Source organism: Rhinoderma darwinii, chromosome 3 (assembly GCF_050947455.1).
Source record: "Rhinoderma darwinii isolate aRhiDar2 chromosome 3, aRhiDar2.hap1, whole genome shotgun sequence".
NCBI classification, from domain to species: domain Eukaryota; kingdom Metazoa; phylum Chordata; class Amphibia; order Anura; family Rhinodermatidae; genus Rhinoderma; species Rhinoderma darwinii.
This window is the reverse complement of record NC_134689.1, coordinates 397,691,587-397,707,565: the sequence shown is the minus strand read 5'-3', so window position 1 is coordinate 397,707,565 and position 15,979 is coordinate 397,691,587. Positions and strand designations below refer to the sequence as shown.

The following is a 15,979-nucleotide window of genomic DNA, read 5'->3' as shown; positions in this document are numbered from 1 at the left end:
AATGATTTTCTTTTTCTTTTTTTTAGAGAAGTAAATGAATAAGCGCAACGTGTTGTAGAATCTAAAAGGCAAAGATATACGTATATAAGATGAACAGTGAGCTGGATGTCACGGAGTATGAAAGTAATCTGAAACAGAGCGTAGAAGAATGAGATAATTGAGAGTATGGGATTAACTAGGTAGAGTAGTACTGAGAGGAAGTATTTTTTGGGTGGAAGTGAGAGGGCGGTGCGGGTATTTAGTTTATCCAAACTATTTCAAGAACACAGGAAATGAATGAGTATTCAGGAAATCAAAGCACTGGCTGTAAAAAAATGTGAGTGTACGCGAGGACAAATTATAAACTGCGAGTATAAGACGGGAGTATGTGAGGACAAGAGTAATAGGAGTGTGGGAGGAGTGAGGGTACTCCGTGAGTAAGAGAAGAGAAGGAGAGGAAATACACATAGAAGTACTGAGAAAAAAGTACTTGGAAGCATTTCACATAATACTCATGGAGTCAATTGTGCGTGAGATTCTGGAAGAAAATGAAATAATAGTTGTAAGTGTAAGTGATTGTATGATTTAGACATACGGGCCTTCATGCATAAAAACTGTTCTAACAAATCGTGTCAATGCTGCCCATAACATGCCATCAGATTCATTTTCTCTCTCCGCTGGAATCGGATTAGTTGCTCTTTGTGACAACGAAAAAGTTATTTTATACATTTGCCCATAAAGTATAAGAATTGCATACTTTGATAATATAAATATCAGGGGGTTCTAAAGGAGTAAGTGTATGAGAATAATCTGAGAATACAGGAATAAAGGGGGTTTTAACAGGAGGATTATCGGGCAGACGAGTGCTCGTTCCCGATAATTGCCCTGTGTAAACAGGGCAGCGATCACCAGATGAACGAGCAAACGCTCGATCATCTGCTGGTCGTATCATCCTAAAAAATTAAAATATTATCGTTGTCGGCAGCACATCTCCTGGTGTAAACAGGGAGACGCGCTGCCGACATAATGATAATGGATGCGGACGAGCGATCGGAGTAATGACCGCTCGTCCCCATCCATAGATCCGTGTGACAGGAGCAAGCGAGCGTCGATCAACTATGTCTCGTTGATCGGCGCTCGCTGCACCGGCCGAATGTCGGCCGATGTAAAAGGGCCTTAAGGCCTCATGCACACGACTGTAGTTTTTATCCGCAATTATGTTTTCATAATTACGGATAAAATACTGACACATTCATTTCTATCGCCCACAGACACCTTCCCGTATATTTACAGGTGTGTGTGTGGCCCGTAGAAATGAGCTGCAAAAAATAGGATATGTCCTATTTTTCGCATTTACAGAAATGCGGGTGACATTCCACCGCCCGTTCGTGCAGTATTTACTGACTATAAATACTTCACGGTCGTGTGCATTTAGCCAAAAGAGAGTGTTACCATCACAATGTGTATTAAGAGAGTACTTAGTGCTGTATTTATCAAAAGTTAATGTATAAGAGTATTCATGTAGTATTCACGTGAAAGTATTCATAGCATGATATTGAAGTGCTGGCTTTAAAGGTCGTGAGTATGACCGGTGAAAGGTAATCCAGGAACAGAGGATAAAAATATCGGCAAAGCGAGAGTAATTAACAATAACCATGATAAACGTAGTACTATAGTAGCTCTGCAGGGTAATGCAGACCTCTGGAACACCCCATCTGAAAGACATAGCTCAAATTGTCCCAGTTTTCATAAAAGTATCTCTGCTGTTGGCATACCTAATAAACTTACTCCAGTTTTAGTTATGAAATATTGGTAAATTGGCCCCATAGAATAGTGGGTTTATCAGTGAACTAAAAAAAAATTGCGAACTCGGGGGAAATAATTAAGGTGAAAAAAGCAAGTCACCATGGTTTAGAGCAGGGCTGTGACAGTATACAACTACATGAGATCTAGTATGGCTGACATTGTCAGTTGTCAGACAGCTACTTCCTGCTCCAGAAACTGAAGACATTAGGCACTGTTCACAAAAGGATTTTGCAGGCAGAAAAAATCTGCCTCAAAATTCAGATTTTGACCTGCCTGCACCCTCTTGCCTCATTTTTCGCTGCGTTTTTTGCAGTGTTTTTTGCTCGCGGCCATTGAGCTTTTTCTGCCTAACATTGATTGCAATGATAGGTCAGAGGCGGAACCGCAGCAAGAAAGAACATGGTGCTTTTTTCCCCGAGACCTGCTAAGATCCTCCACGAAAAAAAACGCCTCCTCCTCCCATCGAAATCAATGGGAGGCGGTTTCGCCCATATTTTGGCACTGATTTAGACACAGTTTCCGCGTCAAAATCAGCACCAAAAAACTGTGTAAACTGGGCCTTAGATGTCTGAAGCACAGACAGATCATGATCACTTCACCCATGGTTACATCACTTATGCATTTAGGAGAACATTACAGTTTATTTTTTTTATTTTTGTGCTGGTGGTACGCTGGAAGTGCATTTAACTGGCCAGACAAAACCAAAGTTGATACTAATTAATATAAGGCAAACCATCTACGTCAGATTGAAAATTATTCCAGAATTTTTATTTATTTATTAACTCTGTATTTCTAAACAAATTAGTACCCAAGGCAGCTGTTCGTATGTTCAAGGCAGCCTTCAGGGTAGTACAGGTGGTACTACTGTCAAGGACCCAGCCAGATAAGCCAAAACAGGTCCTGCACTTGCCTGTTCGCTGCTGTAAGCTAGTCACTGCAAACTAACAGGCCGCAATTAAAAAGGGAATAAAATGCAAACACGGTGCCTGTTCGTTTCAATTAAGGGAAACTACATGGGTCCCAGTAAGGTCCCATGCACACGACTGTAAAAAATCTTTGTAATTGCGGTCCGTAATACGGAAGAAAATTACGAACATGATCGGTTCTATTGGCCGTGGACACCTTTCCGTATCACTACGGATAGGTGTCCGTGCCGTAGAACCGTGACGGGAATTATGCAGCATGTCCTACTTTTCGTTTTTTACGGTCCGTGCTCCCATACTTTGCACGGCCTCATGCACACGGCCGTAATTACGGGCACGGCCGTGTGCATGAGGCCTTAGTGTGCTCTCCCTCCTCCAGGGACCCATCAATTATATGGTATGGGCCTAAGGGGGGCATGCAGAATGTATTAAACTCTCTCCATGCACCAGAGTGGCCCATAGGTTAAGAGAATGAAGATAATATGATCTTTTTATTGCATAATGATCATATTATTCCCCATACACCCTTCCTCATGTGTCCACCAAATGTACAACATGGAAGGTGGGGAATGTAGAAGGGAGTCCACAGTGGAACTGATTATTTTACTATGTGAGATTCAGATATTTTTGATGGTGGCCAAGCTACTGACTGGTCCCTGCTTGTCTGTATGAGCTGAATAGCGAGTAATGAGGAAAGTTATGGCAAACAATATTGATGTGGGGGAAGCTGTGATATGAGTGACTGTGTGAGGGAAGATGAGATTTGTGGGACTGTGTCAGAGAAGATGATTCATCAGTGATATATATATATATATACAGTTAGGTCCAGAATTATTTGGACAGTGACACAACTTTTGGCATTTTAGCTGTTTACCAAAACATATTGAATATACAGTTATATAATAAATATGGGCTTAAGGTGCAGACTCTCAGCTTTAATTTGAGGGTAATCAGATCCTAATTTGTGGAAAGGTTTAGGAATTACAGCTCTTTAATATTTAGCTGCCTCTTTTTCAAGGGATCAAATGTAATTGGACAATTATCTCAAAAGCTGTTTAATGGTCTGCGTCGGCTATTCCGTCATTAATCCATCTTCATTTATGCAGGTAAAAGGTCTGGAGTTGATTCCAGGTGCGGCATTTGCATTTGGAAGCTGTTGCTGTGAACCCACAACATGAGGTCAATGAAGCTCTCAATGCAAATGAAACAGACCATCGTTAAGCTGAAAAAAATGAATAAATCCATCAGAGAGATCGCACAAATGTTAGGAGTGGCCAAATCAACAGTTTGGTACATTCTTGAAAAAAAAAAAAAAGAGCGCACTTGTGATCTTGTGAACTCCAAAAGGCCTGGACGTCCATGGAAGACAACAGTGGTGGATGATCGCAGAATCCTTTCCATGGTGAAGAAAAACCCCTTCACAACATCTACCCAAGTGAAGAACACTCTCCTGGAAGTAGGTGTATCAGTATCTAAGTCTACCATAAAGAGAAGACTTCATGAGAGCAAATACAGAGGGTTCACCACAAGGTGCAAACCATTAATCAGCCTCAAAAATAGAAAGGCCAGATTAGACTTTGCCAAACAACATCTAAAGAAGCCAGCCCAGTTCTGGAACAGCATGAAACTAAGATCAACCTGTACCAGAATGATGGGAGGAAGAAAGTATGGAGAAGGCTTGGAACTGCTCATGATCCAAAGCACACCACATCCTCAGTAAAACATGGTGGAGGCAGTGTGATGGCATGGTGGGGGCACTGTGATGGCATGGTTGGGGCAGTGTGATGGCATGGTGGAGGCAGTGTGATGGCATGGTGGAGGCAGTGTGATGGCATGGTGGAGGCAGTGTGATGGCATGGTGGGGGCAGTGTGATGGCATGGTGGAGGCAGTGTGATGGCATGGTGGGGGCAGTGTGATGGCATGGTGGGGGCAGTGTGATGGCATGGTTGGGGCAGTGTGATGGCATGGTGGAGGCAGTGTGATGGCATGGTGGGGGCAGTGTGATGGCATGGTGGAGGCAGTGTGATGGCATGGTGGGGGCAGTGTGATGGCATGGTGCGGGCAGTGTGATGGCATGGTGGGGGCAGTGTGATGGCATGGAGGAGGCAGTGTGATGGCATGGGCATGCATGGCTGCCAAAGGTGCCGGGTTACTAGTGTTTATTGATGATGTGACTGAAGACAGAAGCAGCAGGATGAATTCTGAAGTGTTCAGGGATTTACTTTCTGCTGAGAATCAACCAAATGCAGCAAGGTTGATTGGACGTCGCTTCACAGGGCAGATGGACAATGACCCAAAACATACTGGGAAAGGAACCCATGAGTTTTTTAAGGCAAAGACATGGAATATTCTGCAATGGCCAAGTCAATCACCAGATCTCAACCCGTTCGAGCTGCATTTCACTTGCTTAAGACAACACTTAAGGCAGAAAGACCCACAAACAAGCAACAACTGAAGACAGCGGCAGTAAAGGCTGGGCAAAACATCACAAAGGAGGAAACCCAGTGTTTGGTGATGTCCATGGGTTCCAGACTTCAGGCAGTCATTGCCGGGAAAGGATTCTCTACAAAGTATACATTTTTTTATTTTATTTATGGTAATGTTAATTTGTCCAATTACTTTTGAGCCCCTGAAATGAGGAGGTGGTGTAGAAAAATGGTTGCAATTCCTAAACATTTCACAGGATATTTTTGTTGAACCCCTGGAATTAAACCTGAAAGTCTAAACTTCAATTGCATCTCAGTTGTTTCATTTCAAATCCAATGTGGTGACAGTGGAGCCCAAATACATATATATATATATATATGTCACACTGAAATTCTTCATTCGACAGGCAGATGTGCTTTTGACCATCAGTCTTCCAGTTTGACGCCACTTTAAAATTGGCCATAGATGTAGCTATAAATGTTAACTATCCGACTATAAAAGATGATTGTTAATGATTACCATTAAGCTTGTGGGACTAAAATTATATGGTTCAATCAATATAAATTGTTATAAATTGTACTGTATTAGTTCATTACCGGCTAAACACAGGGATCATACTATTTAGGGTATGTTCACACGGCTTAGCAAAATACGGTGAAACCAGCTCCTGATTTTCAGACGTTTTTGTAGCAACTCGCGTTTTTCGCGGCGTATTTTACGGACGTTATTGGAGCTGTTTTTCAATGGAGTCAATGAAAAACTGCTCCAAAAACGTCCCAAGAAGTGACATGCACTTCTTTTCCGCGGGCGTCTCTTTAGGCGCCGTATTTTGACAGCAACGCGTAAAATAACACCTCGTGAGAACAGAACATCGTAAAACCCATTGAAAGCAATGGGCAGATGTTCGTAGGCGTAATGGAGCCGTTTTTTCAGGCGTAATTTGAGGCGTAAAACGCCCGAATTACGTCTGAATACAGTACGTGTGAACATACCCTAACTCATTCAAGAAAATACTTGTGCAGCAAACAATATTTGCAATGGCCGGAATGATTTTGCATTGGTAACATCATTTTAGTCCTTGCAGATATCTTGCAGTGAATATGGCTAGGTTATAACATAACATTGTGATCAGTGGGAGTCCGACCTCTGGAACCTCTGACGATCCTGCGAATGAAGGGACTGATGCCTTTTGGCATTTCGGGTTGCTGGGAGTGTCGCTGTGTAGGGACAAATGTAAGGATCTTGAGGGTCCTGGCATTTGGAGCAACGTACCAATACTTTCTATTGTTGAAAACAAGCATTCCAATAGTGAAAAATACCATAACAAAAACAAAAAGTGTATTACCTGCTTAATTGGCCTTGAGGACAGAGCAATTTTTTTACATTTCCCCTGTTTGCATCCCGACGCTCATAACTCTTTTATTTTTTGTACGATGTAGTTGTATGAGACTTTGTTTTTTGCGGGACGAATTGTACTTTATGTAGGTACCATTTTTTGGTACAAATACATTATCGTTTAATTTCTATAAATTTTTATTTTGGCGAAAATGCAGAAAAAGAGCAGTTTCGCAGCAGTTTTAATATTTTTTTCTGATCTAGAGTGCTCTGGACCTCAGACTGGGCCGAAGATTCACCTTTTAACAAGAGAATAATCCTAAAGCACCCAGCCAAAACAACACAGGAGTGGCTTAGGTACAACTCTATGAATATCCTTGAGTGGCCCATCCAGAGCCCAGCCGGAACCCAATCGAACATCTCTGGAGAGACCTGAAAATGACTGTCCACCGACGGTCCCCATCCAACCTGACAGAGCTTGAGAGGATCTGCTGAGAAGAATTGTAGAAAATCCCCAAATCCAGGTGTGCAAACCTTGTGGCATCATACCCAAGAAGACTGGAGGCCGTTATCACTGCCAGAGGTGCTTCATCTAAGTAATATTTTAGTTTTCCTTTATTAATAAAACAGCAACGATAACTTCACTTTGTCATTATGGGGGATTGAGTGCAGAATGATGGGGAAAAACTTGAGTTTTTTTTTAATTTTAGCACAAGGCCTCAACATAACAAAATGTGAAAAAAAAGAAAGTGTCTAAAGACCTTCCGAATGCATTGTATATGATATTTAATGGTGGGACATCACCTATAACTGTTAGAGATTTTTTTTTTTTTAGGTATGATCATACAAAAACTTTTCTTTAGTTGTAGTGTATTCAGTGGCCACATGGTTACTGTAGGTATTGATTACATTAGGGGCATAGCTGGGAGGCTACTGGGAATATGCCCCAGATGCTTGGTGCCAGGGGGAGGTGCCAACAAGGCACTTAACCTTGGCTTGGACATGTCAATACATGGATGGGGGGGCAACAATTTGAACCTTTGCCTTGATTGAAGTACGGCTCTGACTTACATGCCGCAAGTTCATGAGTTTCTGAAAATTTGGCAACATTAATATTGGTCAGAAGTAATCAATGTGTTACCACAGATGCAAAGATCAACGGTACAAATGCCATTTATTGGTCCCATCGGCTGCATATGGGAATTTATAGCCTGAGTTACGTGGGCCTCAATAACAAGCCTGAAGGATGAGTGACTGAGGAAAGACTAGAGAACAATGAAGTATTTGTAAGGAAATCAAGTAGAGTTTAATGGGTATAGGAAAGTGAGGATGGGGAAGAGACTGTGTGAGGAGAGCTAGGAGACTAATAAAGTGCTTCAGTGGAGAAGTCAGTGAGATTATTGAATTAATTGTGTGAGGAGAGCCATTGCTGGCCACTTGCGACCCTTTATCTGTAAACATTTTGGCTGAGTAACCCAATATAGGAACATGTGTAGTATCCAAACTATACCCATGTCTGATACTAGACTGATAGTTTACCAGTCTATGTGCTTATTCCGTTATTAACTGCACTAGGAGGCCCTGATAATGCCAGAGAAGGTCATGAATCATCGGATCTTGTCTAATCTGTCCCCTTATGGTTGTGGCTAAATAGGTGTATGAGCCTGGCGCTCATGCCAAAAGACTACAGGCCTATAAAAGAGTAAGGACACCCAATTATTAACATTTTTATATTTGTTAACACATGTGGACATATTAAAAGTTGATATAGACCAAGGACAAGGCTCGCTCTCATACCATGGACATAGCTATCACCCCCCCATTCTTTTATGCAAAACTATTTGAGCTCTTTCTTGTTGCATGGGGACCACCCGTATCAACAACTTTTCAAGAACAGTATTATTTGGCCAGGGAATATAATGCCACGACAGCGTACGTGCCAATGCTGATGTGACGTTTCGAGGGACATCCCCCTTTCCCAGGCATGAGCACTACTCACAAAATATACCTTAAATAGGCAAATCCTCATTAGATATATCAGAAAACATTAACCCTTCCATACACTAAAGCTAAAATAGTGAAACGTTGATGGACATTTCCTTTATTTGTTCTACATATTTAAAATCACTACAAGTGTAACTAGACAGTAGTTTATAGACTATTTCTGTGGAAATTTGCCCGTGAGCGTAACTATAAATAAAGGAGCAGCTATGGGGCCCATAAGTTGAGAGGGGCCCATCCAGTAGGCAAGATCGTTTTATTTTCAGAGAGGGAAAAGGTTTATTCTTCCTAGTACTACTATGTGGGTTCTATTTTATGCAGGAGATTTGCTATATGATAATAATAGTTAATACGGCTGTCAACTAAGTGGTCAGGGCTTATCCGTGATTTTGCCATGAGGCCCTTTGAATTCCGGTTATTCTTCTGGCTTTGACTTTATGTTTGTCAATGTTTTGCTGCAAAATAAATCTTTTGCCAAGTTGCAGTTCTCTTGCGGACTGCAGCATACTAGCCATTCATTAGTCATTATTAGATGGCTGTGTTCTGAAAGACTTGTTGTACAAGGCTGGAGGTACTGGACGACAACGCCATAAGTTAAAATCACAAATCTCCGATTGACTTCTGCCTTGATTTGTAGCCTGGTCTAGGTTTTTATTGATGGAATGCAGACCTGTTTGGGATGCGTTACTTTTCAAGGACTCCACCTAACAACGTTAGGTTTTCCGATGTCTGCCTTGGGGTCTATCATGCTCGTTCGTGTCAAGAAAAGGCACCGACAGTCGGCAGAAAATGGTCTAAATCGGTCTGTTCGCCCATCCAAAATCTCTAGTGTATGGCCGGCTTTACTCTGTACTTTACAAGTCTAATCAAGTCGTCCACAGCCTGCTGCAGAGAAGCATCACCCCAGGATGATGCTGGCAGTACCATTTTTTATTGTGGCAATGCCAAAACGTAGTGTTTTTTTGTTTGTTTTTTGGATGAGCGGAGTGTCTTCTTGATCATTGAGGTGATTATGTGAGGGAGATGAGGGAGGTGGATTTTGCATAAAGATTAGAGGGATGTGTGAAGTGACTTTGTAAAGACAACCAAGCGATGATTGTATTCATTGAGTAAGAAAAGCTGCTGATGAAGGTTATGTGGGCATAGAAGAATAAAATGATTGTCCGAAAAAAAAAAAAAAAAAGTAGAAAGAAAAAACGAGTCGGTGCGGGAAAACGTGAGCACAAATAAAGTGATTGTATAAACAGATACTAGAATTAATTTTGTGAGGAATTCAGGCAGACCATTTTGTGATTGCGTAAGGAAAGCTGAATGTCTGAATACAGTTAAAGGAAGTGTGAAATGCTGCCATGAGAAGCTGAGAGATGCATCACTCGTGGGCGGAGAAGCTGATGGATGAGTGGAGCTATTAATTGAGAAGAGCTGCAAAAGTGATTCAATGAGGGAAACACCGAGATGAATGAAGATCTTCAAAGGGGGCTGAAAAATGACATTTTAAAAGGGAATGTATCACCTTTTTTTCTAACTAAAAATATATACTGAAATATTTTTCTGATCAAGTTTTTATTATCTGATTGTATATTTTTTTATTTTATTCTCTTTACCCGATCATGGGGGCAGCCATCTTGCCGGAACTGTTAACGGCAGCTGCAGAGGTTTACTTTACAGCAGGCAGAATACGATCTAGTGACTTGGGAGAGTGTCGTGAGCATGCTCTGTGTCATGTCAGTAGTCACTGTGCAGGGAGAGGGAGGAGGGAGGAGCTGAGCTGTCTCTATAACCTGTTGCCAATGGTGCGATCTTGTGTTATGCAGCATTATAATAGAGGTGTTTCCTTTCATTGCAATCCTGCCCTCTGATGGGAACTCCATTAATGATGACCGCGCTTCATAAGGAATACTAAGAGACATGTGATATAATGTGAGGAACCATGAGATGTGTGAAGTATACTAATAGATAACTGAAAGGATTATGTAAGCAATGCTTATGGATAAGATAAAAATTCTGATAGATGACGAATGAAGGGATGCGGCTAGGTGAGTGAAGCGAGTGAGTTATTTCCACCCAAGCCAGATGATTTTGGCCCAAATACATCTAGAAATATTTTCAGATGCAAATTCATTTTTTCTATGATGTGAATGAAAAAATATTGCGATCATAGAGAAACAAGGTTCCTCCACTTGACCAATACACTGCCATTTGCACGTGAAATGAACAATTACTGACCATGAATAATTTTTGATAAACTATTTTTCACAATATAAACACAACTAAATTATTGTTGTGTGTATTCCCTATCAGGCACATCATCCGGATTATCTACTTGAGTGAATGGGACTTTAACAAAATGTAAGTTAAAGGTTTTGTCCCATATGCCCTATGAGAGAATATGGTCGTCATAGATGGGTGGTTCACTTCTTGGACCCTTCTATGAGCCAGAGCAAAAAGTTGCTGCACAGAGTGGCTTCTACTCTGGAGGACTCCGCATGTAATACCACATTTGTCCTGCAGTGGTGCTGAAAGCTTCTGCCTATTGTAACAGCTAATCCTCATGCAGAGAAAGGGTTGTCTATTTGGGATAACCTTTTTAAATAATTGAGATATACGGATGGTCGATTGAATGTTAAGTAGTCATATATGTGAGATGATTTTATAATGAGTACTGACGGATTAGTGACTTATTTAAGAATAGTCAGTAGGGATTATGGATGGATAAGTGAAATGATTGTGATAAGGATAACGATAGATAACTGAAGTAAATCTGGCTATACTAGAGATTTTGTACGGCCTAAAAGGTGGCTTTAGACCACTTTCTGACGACTTTTGGCGGCTGCGACGAATGCAGATGGCAGATGCCGACTGAAGACAGATATCTTTTAAAAAGTTGATCTGTCATGTTGGATTTTTTCATAGTCAGGTACGGTTTTTGGAAAGTCTTTAATGACAAATGTCGCATTCCATCGATAGAAGCCCAGACTAGGCCAAAGATGAAGACAGAGATCGATTGGCGATTTGTCGTGTTAAAGTATGATGTTTTTGTCCAGAACGACAACCTTTACAGACCAACTATGAGCAACAAACGGTTCGGAAAACGACCGTCTAAAATCACTAATGTATAGTCAGCATAACTGTATGGGAATTACACTCAAATAGGTGATCGTGTGAGCAATACTGATGGGTGAGTGAACGTACTGTACTATTGGCTACTTCTGGATGAGTGACGTGATTGAGGATTACCAATGGATGACTATTGATTGCTACATTAGCTGACACACACGAAAAAAGGATTGTAGATTGTAAATAACTTTGATTAATTTCTTAAATTGATAAGTGTTTTAGGATATGTCCTATCAACACATCATAAAACACTTTGGGGGGAACGTATTTACCTTTCTACCTGGCGTACAAAAGTCTCAAAAGTTGCAATTTGCGGCATAAATTGAGACTTTTGGTCATTTTACGCCACCCTCCCCGCTTTGGAAAAAAGGGCGTGACTTAACCAAAGGGGCGTATCCCGACAGATTGATTATGATTTACACCAGAAAGTGGCGTAAAATATAGGGAAAATCAACGCCGGCTCCTAGCTGAATAGATTTCACTCTCTGGGATGTAGCAAGTTAGAGGCTCATGCCGGGCCCCGTACCTTGCCCCGCCCCCATTCCCCCCGGATGGGCTCTCACAGCAGACTGGGGTTCATAAAACGTACTGATGTCTTCACAACTTTGTATGTGACGTAGTACTCCGGACATTGAGTGCTGCATCACCTATAAGGCCCTGACGCTGCTTCTACGGCCTGCTGTGAGAGCCTGAGGAGAGACGTGGACTGGTGAGATGAGTATTTTTTATTTTATATGGGTTTGGCCTGCCTGCAGTCGCACTCCCTGCGACCGCGATTGTTACACCACAATTGTGACGCATGGCCAGCCGAAAATGCCACACATTTATTAAGAGGAGTTCGCCGCTTCATAAATGTGTCAAATTTTACTCCAGTGAACTGCTTATTAAGACCGGTGTTAGAAACGGCAGTCCTACTAAATCTGACCTATGGCGGGGTATTAGAACTTTCTAGTCATCAATGGCAGCTAATAACTTTATCGTGATCCACGTATATCAATTATCACCAGATATGTTAGGATGGAATAGTCTTTTTTTTTATGCCATAGGAGAATTATAGAGAAAACCCCATCAGATCATAGACCAATCCTGCAAATCTACTTGTGGCAGTGCAATAAGTGATTTTTTTTTTTTGTTTTTGCACACAGCTGGTCCCTTGATACAAGCACAAAAATATTTGAGGAGAACGGGATATTTGAACATTGTTGCTGATCAGGTGCGTCCCTCACAGCAGCTGTGGTCCCATCTGCCAATGGGCGCTTTCGACAAGATAATGCTCTGTGCCACAAGGCTAGAAAATTCCTGGAATGGTTCCAAGAACATGACGGGGATTTCAGCTTAATGCAGTGGCCTCCCCAGTCAACAGATCTCAAAGGGCTATCAAGAATCGGTAGAATGAGAGAAACACAATATTTACAGAATTCGAAAGAGAATTTGGAGGAAACGTAGATATGTCGAGATACCCATACTGTTATATTGGTGCCGTATTCATTTTGGTGCCTTCGTAAAAAAAAAATTGTGAACTATTTTACTGGTTGTTACGGGCAGTTAGTCCAGATTTAATTTGCGCTAGGTTTTGGATGTCTTTCTCCTAGGTGTATATAGGAATAGCATTGAATATAGCACACATTACTCACTATATGTATGTGTTTGGGTGGCTAAGGCGAATGGCTTTTTCCTTCCAAGCCTTTGAATGCGAAGGCCACAAATTCATATCAGAAAAAAAATACTAATAATAATAATAATGAAAATCTATAAAAAATAAAAATAAACCACTCAATCTCCCCCATCCTGCCATTTGTGGTCCCAGCACAACACAATTTCTTTAACTAGGCGGTTTAATACATCTACATAAAGATGGGAGCGAACACGAAAATAGATTCTATTTTAGGATTTCTATATGTGATGAGTTTTCACTTACTATTTTGCACGCTAAAAGTCCAATAATTCAAAAAAAGCTGCATGTAAAATCGGGGAAAAAAATATAAGGCCAAAAAAGACAAAAACATAACTATAATAACCTAAAATGTAAATGGTGATTAAGGGCCAAAATAACTTTAATATTAAGGGGTTAAAGATCCAGTATTAGGACAAGTTAACACATAGCGTAAACACTATGGATTATCCGCAACGGCTTTCGTTGCGGAAAATCCGCAGCATAATACAGTAGCAGCAAAGCGGATGAGATTTGAGCAAATCTCATCCACACGCTGCATAAATTCTGAGTGGGAATTTTTTTTTTTTAAATCCGCAGCATGCCAACTGTATTTGCGAAATTGCTGTGTTTTTGTTGCGGGTGAATTCAACGGGGAGGTGAAACCAGCAATAAATAGCAAATGTTGTGATATTAGTGGCAGAAAAGCTGCGATTCCGCCGCAAAAATCGCAACTCAGAAAACAACACAAAACTTATACTTACCCAGAATTTTATCCTTCTTCGATCAGGCCGGCCTCCCGGGATGACGTTTCTTCCCATGTGACCGCTACAGCCAATCACAGGCTGCAGCAGTCACATGGGATGAAACGTCCTCCCAGGAGGCCTGGCTACAGGACGGCAGAGGGACGCGTCGCCATGGCTACTTAAGTATGGAACGCTTTTATTTATGTGCAGTTTTCTGTAGCGGACATTCCGGCCAAAAAACTGCACCACAAATTGCGTTTTTCGGCCGGTATTCCGTGCGGCGTCCAGGTCGGATACGCAGTATGCTTTTACGCAGCGTACCCGCCTGTTGTGAACATAGCCTTACAATGAGGGATCGTGAGATACTGTATCAATAATATACTGATCACATGTAACTGGTTTAAGGCAAATATATTTAAAACTCTTCATACTATATCCTCAGACCCTATTATTTTTATTCGGTAGAAAATATATAATATATCTATAACCTTGTAATACAGAGAAAGACGTTGGGCACAATGGTGCAGACGGTGTTGGGTTATTTTGGGGGTTGAGACCTTAGATAGTTCATGGCTGCCAGTGTTTTTGTTCTCCACATAGACGACATATTTTAATTTGTGGGTGTGAACACATTTTATTGCATGCATGAAGCACATTTATACATTTTACCCCAGTACCAGACCATGTGATCACCTTAAATGGGTTGTCTCAATTTTCGCAACGGGCGCAAGATGTCATGAATTTTGTCCAATTTTGGTTTTCTCAGATATATAATGTCCCACACATTGCCCCCCCTGTGCCATGTTCAGTAAATGTGCCCCATCGGCTCCATAGACCTGTACATGCTATATGACGTGGTATTATATGACTGTATTTAGACCATATGTGAACGGGCTCTCTACATTGCCTTCTGGCATATAATTATAGGCTGTCTACAATAAACTCTAAAATTGCTGTTTACTTTATGGTAGAGTGTTTGTCTTACTAATTAAATAGCTGTTGCTGCAGTTAAACGAGGGGAGACAAGCGACATTAACCCTGGATATTGCCTGAGACTTATAGCTACGTGTGTGTATATACTTATATATGTATCTTTTGTCTCCTCATTAAGCGCAATCTGGCGTGAATACACAATACTATAATGTATATATGTTGTTCCAATTCATTTAAAATATAAATATGAAGCAACTTTGAATAGAGTCTTGATTAAAAAATATCCCACTGTTTTGGGTATGCAGGTCCTATGCAGACTTGTGTGTCTCCATGTTATTAGACTATGTTTTATTTGTAGTATGTAACTATGGACAAACATACAATAGGTCTGTATAGGAGCTGTGTACACAACGAGTTTGGATTTTTCAAGCCTACTTGTAAAGTTGCCTAATTTTTACTTTATTTTAGAAGTTTTAGAGCATAAAAAATTGGTGTTAAATTATACGGCACACAAGAAAATGGCGACCGCACACTGCGAACACTAATGTCAACTAAGCCGCTAAATATAAATAAATATGCATTACTGCTAAATCTACTTACAATAGGGAGGTTCTTAGTGCACATTTTGATCAAATTGTGTGAGCCCACCTGCCACGACAAGGCGACCTCTATAAGGTGGGAACCTACGCTGCACATACACCCAGAACTGGGACTAAGCCTACATATATCTGGGGATGGTAGGAACCAGCATTAAACTAATTAAAATCACCCAGGGCAGAATGGGAGGAGTGCAAGAACAAAAATGGAGGCCGTCACTAACCCCACATATACGAATCACATAAACACCACAAAACTGTGAACAGAACATTCCAACAAAATGAAACAAAACGTGTATACAGGCGCGAGAATGCCGGTGACTGCAAATATATACAGCACACAATAAAATGGCGACAGCGTAGGTGGGAACCCACGCTGCACATGCACCCAGAACTGCACCTATATACACTGCGTTCTTTCACTACGTGTATACACGTCGGTTCCCACCTCATAGAGGTCGCCT

At 41.2% G+C, this 15,979-nt stretch overlaps 1 long non-coding RNA gene across 1 annotated transcript in view; it reads left to right on the top strand.

Annotated features, from left to right (window-relative positions):
- The window catches only part of LOC142748369 (uncharacterized), a 15,393-nt gene extending 1,357 nt beyond the window's left edge, over window positions 1-14,036 (top strand). The window contains exons 2-3 of the long non-coding RNA XR_012882242.1: window positions 6,736-7,054; window positions 12,735-14,036. This is a non-coding gene — a long non-coding RNA (uncharacterized LOC142748369). The remainder of the gene's footprint in view (window positions 1-6,735; window positions 7,055-12,734) is intronic.
- The last annotated feature ends 1,943 nt before the right edge of the window (window positions 14,037-15,979 follow it).